Source organism: Carlito syrichta, unplaced genomic scaffold (assembly GCF_000164805.1).
Source record: "Carlito syrichta isolate Samal-C Ts95f unplaced genomic scaffold, Tarsius_syrichta-2.0.1 Scaffold304671, whole genome shotgun sequence".
NCBI lineage: Eukaryota > Metazoa > Chordata > Mammalia > Primates > Tarsiidae > Carlito > Carlito syrichta.
In genome coordinates this window covers 91,567-100,816 of record NW_007248767.1, presented here as the reverse complement: position 1 = coordinate 100,816, position 9,250 = coordinate 91,567, and positions in this window count along the sequence as shown.

The following is a 9,250-nucleotide window of genomic DNA, read 5'->3' as shown; positions in this document are numbered from 1 at the left end:
AATGTTTATTAAAATTTGTCAAAGTTGTTTTTATTTTTTTGTGATATGTGGTATAATGAAAAAATTCACATCATTACTATAATCTTATTGTTTGAGAAATCCAATACTAGCAGATTTAGTGAACTTAAAAACTTTAGTGATGGGTTTCCTGGCAGCTATATTTTTTTTTTCCAAGAGTTAGTCCAAAATTATCTCAGTAAACACAGCTGCAAAATCAAACCTTACAGTTTATACCACAATTCCCTAAGACTGAACATCAGAAAATATATATTTTTCTAGTTTTTATACATAACTTTAAAATGAAGTAGTCAAAATCATTTTTGAAATTATCGATTCTTTCCACATATCATCCCACAAAATTAAAAATCTACCAGGAAATTTTGAGTTTCTAAATAAAAATGAAAAAAGAAATAATATGGTATATTGTTGCATTTTAATTTTTCTATAAAATTAATTCATTAATTTTATTTTCAGTAATTACCTCATTTTGCACATGAAGAAATAAAGAGTCAAAATAAAAAGGATGAACTCTTTTTGTACTAACTAGAAAATAAGTGTAAGGAAAAAACGCAGGACCTTGTTACTCTGAATCTAGTCCTCTTTCTGCACTTTTCATCATGAACTTAGGAAAAATGAAGATGAGATACTGAGAAAATAGATCTCACAGATTTGGGCAATGATAGTTTATAAATACTGCCCTCGAGCAAGAGTAAAAAATGTAATACATCTATATTATTCTGTGTTTTAAAATGATAAATAAAATAATGACCTAAATTTGTCCTGTGATGTGACCAGCACAAGCCAAACAGTCATGTATTGTCCTCAGTTGACATTAAAGGAGAGACCTTAATATATACACTGATGGCAAATGATAGTACTAACTAATGTGAGTTATAAAACATTTCCTTTTGCATAGATAATAGCTCCACCCATCTTTTACTTTTTTTAAGTTTTAAAACAAAGTTTATAAGTGAGAAAAAGAAGAAGGAAAAAGGAAGATTCATGGCAGAAAGACCTGCCATGGGCAAGTTTTTCAAAGAGGAAAAACTGCCCATTTTTTGCTTTTTTAAAGTGTAAAGTGTGGCCTCATTATAAGAGTGATATCCATGAACTCTATTTTCATTCTAAATGCAGAAAATTGAAAGGTAGAATTTTATAGCTGACTATGAAAATAAATAAATTTTCAAGCTGTCTATGATTTAAAAAAATAACTTTTTCTTCGCTGTTAAGTTACTTGTGATGCTTCTATAGGAAATGTTTTTCTTTACCTCTGGATACAGGCTTTCATAAAACAATGCTTTTTCCTGTCCTAACAATAGTCTAGCCAAGAGGAGGTCACTTAGTACTAGTGAGCCTCATTGTAAGCCTCCACATATGCACAAAAACTTCATATACATATGAATTACCTGGGGATCATGTTAAACTGTAGCTTATGAAGCAGTAGGTCTAAGCTAGAGCCCGAGACCACATTTTTCTTGAGCTCTCTGAAGCTCACTTCTGATTTTCAGATCACCATTTGAGTAGTAAAACTAGGTTGCACCCTAAGAGTAAAGACCTTGGAAGGTCATTTTCAACAGGCTTCTCACAGCACTGTGAATACAAGATACTTGGAAAGTTCCTTGATAATGGAAATTGCAAAGTTAATTCCAAGGCAGCTGCAGTAACATGAAAGGATTCTCAGTATAGTGCATTCCACACAGTTGAGACTAAAGGAATGAATAATCCAAGAAAGAGCCTAAAATATGTTTGTGATAAATGTCATAATGAATGTTAGCAATGATAGAGCACCTCTTTGCCTGCAGAAAAGCTCTGCCCAATGTTTTTTTATTTTTTTTTTAATTTAAAGGAGAGTTTATTTTGTTGTATAATGTTTCGCAAATTCCAAACTAATTAAAAAATATTCTGCCAAGCTTAATTTCAGGGAAAAACGTCTTTTCACATACTTAGATATATCTTAATTCGCTGCATAATGAAAAGTTTTCTTTTTGTAGTTCTCTGGAAGCTTTAGAACATTTTAACTGTAATCATACATTTCAGTTCACAGGAGGCAAAGAAATTGATTTAATTTATTGTTACACTTAATTTATACTGTTTTTGTGTCCCTAATCTTTCTTATCTTTTATTATGTTTGATCTAAATAGTTTCAGGTCTCCAAATAGTTTTGGATAAATAAAAGAAGAGATGAAAGAAAAAAATAATAAACAGGAAGTGGAGATGTAGGAGAAAGGGAAGAAGAAGGAGAGAAGAGGGAAGGAAGGAGAAGAATAAAAAAGAAGGAAAGAAAAAAAGAAGAGCAAGAAGAAAAAAGAAGGAAAACAGGAAAGAAGGAACTGAAGGAGCAAAGAAGGAACAAAGATATAAATGGGTTAATTTTTTAGCTTTATTGAGGTATAAATGATACACAGAAAACTACACATATTTAATATATACATCTAGAAGAGTTTGGACATATACTTACAGTCATAATACCATCACCACAACCCAATCCATTACCAAAAGTAGTACTATTTGTTGAAAATCCTATTTTTTCTCCACTTTGTTGTTGCACATTTGTCAAAAATGAGTTGGGCCTGTTTTCATGAGTCTATTTCTTGGTTCTCTGTTCTGTTCCATTAAACTATGTGTATATTCTTCCATTCATATGCAAGATTTAGCTTATAGTCAAACCAAGGTCATATACTATATTGAGATTAATATTCCTACTACTTGATGCTTCCTTTTCAAAGTTGCTTTAGCAATTATGTTCTTATACATTTCTATATACATTTTTGAATAATCTTGTTCATATCTACCAAAAAAAAGGCTTTCTGGAAATTGTATTGGCATTGCATTAAACCTGTGTATCATTTTGGGAAGAAATGTTGAGTCTTACAATCCATAAGATGTATCTATTTTTGGCAAGATGGTGATGAGACAGGTTGGACTGTGAGAGTCTCTGCAAAAGCAAGTGACCATAAAGACCCCCTTTGTGAGTGGGTGCATGCCGGTGAGTGAGTGAAAATCCTTCTGAAGGGAGACTTGGGTTCATGCACCCAGGGCTGTCCTCCGGAGGTGACTGCAAACCCCCACAACCCTGAGATTAAAGCCGCCAGTGAACAGGATCATCTGCTGCTCTCAAGACTCTCCTGAGAAAAACCTGCTGAATACAGCTGATTCTCATCACCTGGCCTCCAGCCCACACCATCACCTGTGACAGCAAAGTGGCTAGAGCACTGGATCCATGGAGAGAGAAGATTGGGGAGAACTGGAGAGGACCCCCACCTCTGGTGAGGAAATGCTGATCGCAGCCATTTTCTCTGTCCTGGGACCAGGCAGAGACCTGCATTACCCTACCCAGCATCACCCAGCCTCCAACATGGGACCTAAGTTAATCACATCAGACTCAGAAAGACAGAAGCCCCTGTCCCATGCTGGATCAGATGCATACACAGATCTGAGTAGGAGACTTGACAAGAAGCAAGCTGGGTGAGTCCAGATCTGATCCACTCTCCTCCTGTAGTAGGCCTGGGGCATCTGACCCATACTGAGAGCAACACAATCAGCCTGCACTGAGAGCAGAGGGGAGGAACTGGAGAGTAGAGCTGAAAGAAATTTGGACATTCAAGAACAACCTCAGAGCAAGTTTTGGTTTTTTTTTTGTTTGTCTGTTTGCTCGTTTTTTGTTTTAGTTTTTTTTCTTACTCTTTCTGCTTTTGATTACATTTTCATACTTGCTTCGTTTCTGTTATTTTATTGCTTTTATTTTAGACTTTTTGTTGTGTACTGGTATTTTTGAGGGAGAGTACATCAGTAGGGGGGTTTTGTTGGGTTCTGTATCGGTATGATTGTGTATATATTTTAGTTTTTTTATTTTTTCCTTGTTGTGCCTCTTAATTTGTTAGTTGGTATGACTGTTTGTCTTCCCTCTTATTCTTCTCTCGACCTTTCTCTCATTCTCCTCCTTCCTTTTTCCATTCTCTTCCTTTTACTCACCGAATTTTGCTTTCAGGGGGCAAACCTATGTCCCCACTTCATGACAGATTGTAAGGCAGTAGGAAGTAGGTTCCAGGGGGTTCACACACCTGTCAGCAGATACTGGGATCTGCAGATAGTTTCTAAATCATAGCTCCCTCCTCAACTAAAACTCACAACTACAAAAAGTACAGCCCATCACCACAGTCCAACTTCAGAATTAAACAAAGCCAGAGGATCCACATAAGGACAAGTAGGATATTGAGCAAACAGAAGTAAAAGATACCACCCCATAAGAACAACAGAATTAAAGAAGAGGGAAAAACAAAATAAAAGGTGGGAGGAAAATCTATACAAATGAAGAAAAACCAAAAGAAGAATATGGGTCTCACACAGACCCCTGGGAGGTCAACCACTGAGAATAGAGTTCAGAATGCAAACAATTTAGAGCCCCCAGAATGAGTGGTCTCAAGCCACAAACCAAGATATCAAGACATTAATAGAGAGAATAAATAGAATCGAGGAAAAACAAGAGGAAAGAATGAAGGAGTTGATAATTGAGATAACAGCAATAAGAAATGCAGTGAATGAAATGAATAACAAACTGATAAGCATGGAAAGCAAAATTAGCAAAGCAGAGGAAAGAACCTCAGAGCTTGAGGGCCCAAATATGGAACAAACCCAAACTATCAAAAACAAAGAAAAGCAGTTTAAAAAGATAGATCAAAACGTTTAAGGGATGAGCGATTATTTCAAGAGGCTGAACCTAAGATTTATTGGAATTCCTCAGGCAGATAGAGAGATAGAGACCACCCTGGAAAAAATATTCCATGAAATTATCCAAAATCTTCCTTCATCTCATCATTGATGTGACCATTCAAACACAAGAGATTCAGAGAACCCCTGCAAGATGCCAAATGAGTAGACCAACTCCTAGACACATAGTAATTTGCCTACACAATGAAGGTATAAAAGAAAAAATCCTAAAGAAAGCAAGAGTAAAAAGTCAGACTACTTACTGGGAAGATCAGTTAGAATAACAGCAGACTTATGCACAGAAACTCTTCAGGCGAGGAGTTCTTGGAGCCCAATCTTCAAAGTTCTTGGGACTTCCGGCAAGATGGCCATGGGACAGTTTGGTCCATGAGACCATCTGTGAAACAGAACACCCGTAAAGACTCTCGCTCTCCCCCAGGGCTGCAACGCTCACTGCTGCCAGCCTTCTCTTCACATGCTTCTTGGCTGCTGCCTCAGTTGCAACCACCACTGGCTCAGCTGCGGCCGTTGCTACCACTCCTGCCTGAGGCAACCCATGGCTCCCAGACCCGTGAAGTCCCCCCAAGCACCCACACTACTGAAGCCGCCACCGCCACTGCCACTGCCACTTCTGCACCCCACCCCTCACCTGGCGCTTGATTTGTGGAACTCCTCCCACACACTGCACTGTTGAAGCAGCAGCTGCAACCACCACCACCGTTACCTGCTCCCTCCCGTCCTGAGCAGCCCTTGTCTCCCACCCTTGTGGAGTTCCAGGCTCTCCCACCGGCTGCACTGCTCCACCCAGCCCAGTCTGAGTAGCTCAATTCTACGCTGGCCTGCATTGCCTGGCAGTCTTGCATTCTACCTTCCCCAACTCGGCCAGGCTACAGCAGAAAAAGAGATCAGCTGGAGCCATGAGACCAGCTCCACCCAGCTCAGACCATCCTCCAACTTGGGATCCAAGGTAAAAACATCAAAATGGGAGGGACAGAAACCCCTCCCCCACGTTAAAAAGACAGGCCAGATCTGAGTGGCAGATTTGGAAAGAAGCCAGATCTGATCCACCCTCCACAGCAGGCTAGGGGCAACTGACCCTAACTGTGAGCAACTCCACCAGCCTGTAATAAGAGCTACAAATTGGAACTGAAAGGACTTTGTAATTAAAGAAAAAGTCTCAGAATGTGCCTGGTTCCCTTGTTTTAATTGTTTTTTAATTTAAAAAAAAATTTTATTCTTTGTTTGTCTTACCCATCTTTTTTCCCTTTTCTCTCTTTTCTTATTGTTATTAATAATGTTTTCATACTTGGTTTGGCTCTGTTAGTTTACTGAATTTATTCTATTTTATTTTATTTTTTTCTCTTGAGACATCATGTTTGTATAGGGGAATAGTATACCAATAAGGAGGTTGGTTAGCTTGTATGTCTGTATGATTATATGTTAGCTTGTATGTCTGTATGATTATATGTTTTAGTTTTTTGTATGTTTGTTGGTTTGTTTGTGGAATTTTCTTTTCTTTTCTTTTCTTTTTACTCATATCTGTCTTTGTGTCTCTTTTCTTTTGTTAGTCGATACATTTGTCTGTTTTCCCTCTTACTCTTCTCTCTCCCCACCTTCCTCTTCCCCCCACTCTCTGTTCCATTCTTTTTCCTCTTTCTTACCTCATCTTTCTTTCAGGGACTAAATCTATAACCACACTGCATGGACATATTGCAAGGCAGTGGGAAGTGGGTTTCAGATGATCCATATGCCTGTTGGTGGATACTGGGATCTGCAGATAGATTTTGAATCACAACTACCACCTCAATTAAATCCCAAAATTGCATAAAGGATCACCCCCAACCTACAGTCTATCTTCAGATTTGAATGAAGTCAGAGGATATACATAAGGAAGAATAGGAGATTGAACAAACAGAAGTAAAAGCACCCCTCCACCCCTGAATGACAAAATTAAAGAAGACATGGGGGGGAAGGAAAAAGTGGGGGAGGAAAAGCTACACAATGAAGAAAAACAAAAAAAAGAATATAGGTCTCACACAGACCCCCGGGAGGTCAGACACTGAGAAAACAGATATTGGAATGCAAACAATGAAGAGCCCCAGAATGACTGCTCACATATGACAAACACAGACATCAAGATATTAATAGAGAGAATAAAAAGAATTGAGGAGAGACAAGATGAAAATAGGAAAGAGCTGAGCTCGGTGGCTCAGCCTATAATCCCATGCCTTTGAGAGGCTGAGGTGAGTGGATTGCCTGAGCCCGTGGGTTCGAGACCCGCCTGGGCAGCGAGACCTCATCTCTACAACAAATCAAAAAATTAGCTGGGTGTGGTAGCACATGCCTAATTCCAGCTACTTGAAAGGCTGAGGCGGAAGGATCACCGGAGCCCAGCAGGCAAGGCTGCGGTGGCTGGGTGCGGCCACTGCACTCCAGTCTGGGCAACAGAGTGACACTCCAACTCAAAAAAAAACCAAAAAAGAAAATAGGAAGGAGCTGATAACTGAAATAATAGCAGTAAAGAATACTATGATTGAAATAAATAACACACTAATAAGCATGGAAAGCAGAGTTACCCAAGCAGAAGAAAGACTCTCAGAGCCTGAAGACCAAAATATAGAACTAACCCAAACTGTCAAAACCATAGGAAAGAAGCTTTAAAAGATAGAACAAAACTTTCAAGAGATGAACGATTACTTTAAGAGACTGAACCTAGGAGTAATTTGACTTCCTGAGGCAGAAAGTGAGACAGAGACCACCCTGGAACAAACATTCCATGAAATTATTCAAGAAAACTTCCCTTATCTCATCAGTGATGCAAAAATTCAAACACAAGAGATTGACAGAACACCTGCAAGACAACAGATGAGAAGACCAACTCCTAGACACATAATAATTCACCTAAACAAAGTAAGTTTAAAAGAAAAAATCCTAAAGGAAGCAAGAGAAAAAGGTCAGACTACCTACCATGGAAGACCAAATAGAATAGCAGCAGATTTATCTACAGAAACACTTCAGGCTAGGAGAGCTTGGAGCCCAGTCATCAAAGTTTTCAAAGAGAAACAATTTCAAACAAGGATAGCCTACCTAGCCAAGCTAAGCTTCATCAGTGAGGGAGAATTAAAATCTTTCCCAGACATCCAATCCCTAAGAACTAATGCTGCCTCCTGACCACCTCTACAAGAAACACTTAAGAAAGTATTAAACACAGAAGAAAAGAAGAAAAGAACAATAATGTTCTTCACAAGACTACAGGAAAAAGATGGAAAACACACATGAATCAATTCAAAAACCAAAAGAAAGACAACAAAAGGGAGCAACAACAACTCTATAAGAACCTCATGATAGGGATAAACCCTCACATTTCAATAATTAGCCTGAATGTAAATGGACTAAAAGCACCACTGAAAAGACACAGAATGGTGGACTGGATAATAAACCATAATCCCGTTATTTGCTGCATCCAAGAGACTCATCTCACTACAAGGGACACACACAGACTCAAAGTTGAAGGATGGAAAATGAGTTTCCAGGCAAATGGTTCACAAAAGAAGGCCAGAGTTGCAAACTTAATGTCAGACAAAACAACCTTTAAGCCATCAAAAATTTAAAAAGAAGCCAGGCTCAGTGGCTCAGCCTGTAATCCTGTGCTTTGGGAGGCTGAGGTGAGTGAATTGCCTGAGTCCGCGGGTTTGAGACCTGCCTGGGCAACTTGGCGAGACCTCATCTCTACAATAAATCAAAAAATCAGCCAGGCATGGTAGTGTATGCCTGTAATTCCAGCTACTCGGAAGGCTGAGGTGGAAGGATCGCTGGAGCCCAGTATGTCTAGGCTGCAGTGGCTGGGAGCAGCCACTGCACTCCAGTCTGGGTGACAGAGTGAGACTCCAACTCAAAAAAAACTAAAATAAATTAAAAAATAAAAAATTTAAAAAGATGCAAAAGGACGCTATATAATGATAAAAGGTTCGATTCATCAACAGGAAATATCCATCCTAAACATATACGCACCCAACACAGGAGCACCAACATATATAAAGCAACTACTAAATAAACTAAAAAAAGATATTGACTTTAACACTATTATAGAAAGGGACTTGAATACCCTACCAACAGTCCTAGATAGATCATCGAGGCAAAAAATTAACAAGAAGATCCAGAACCTAAACTTGACTTATGACCAAATGGACTTAGTAGATACCTACAGATTATTCCACCCAACAACCATAGAATATACATTCTACTCATCACCACATGGAACATACTCTAAAATGATAACATCCTTGGCCATAAATCAAGCATAAACAAATTCCATAAGGTAGAAATTTTGCCATGCACATTCTCAGACCACAGTGGAATAAAAATCAATATCAAAACCAACAACATTTCCCCAAAGCCCATAAAGACATGGACACTAAATTGCATGATGCTGAACAATGACTGGTTCAACATTGAAATCAATGAAGAAATTGAAAGATTCCTGGAAACAAATGAAAATGAAAAAACATCTTACCAAAACCTCTGGGATGCCATGAAATCAGTT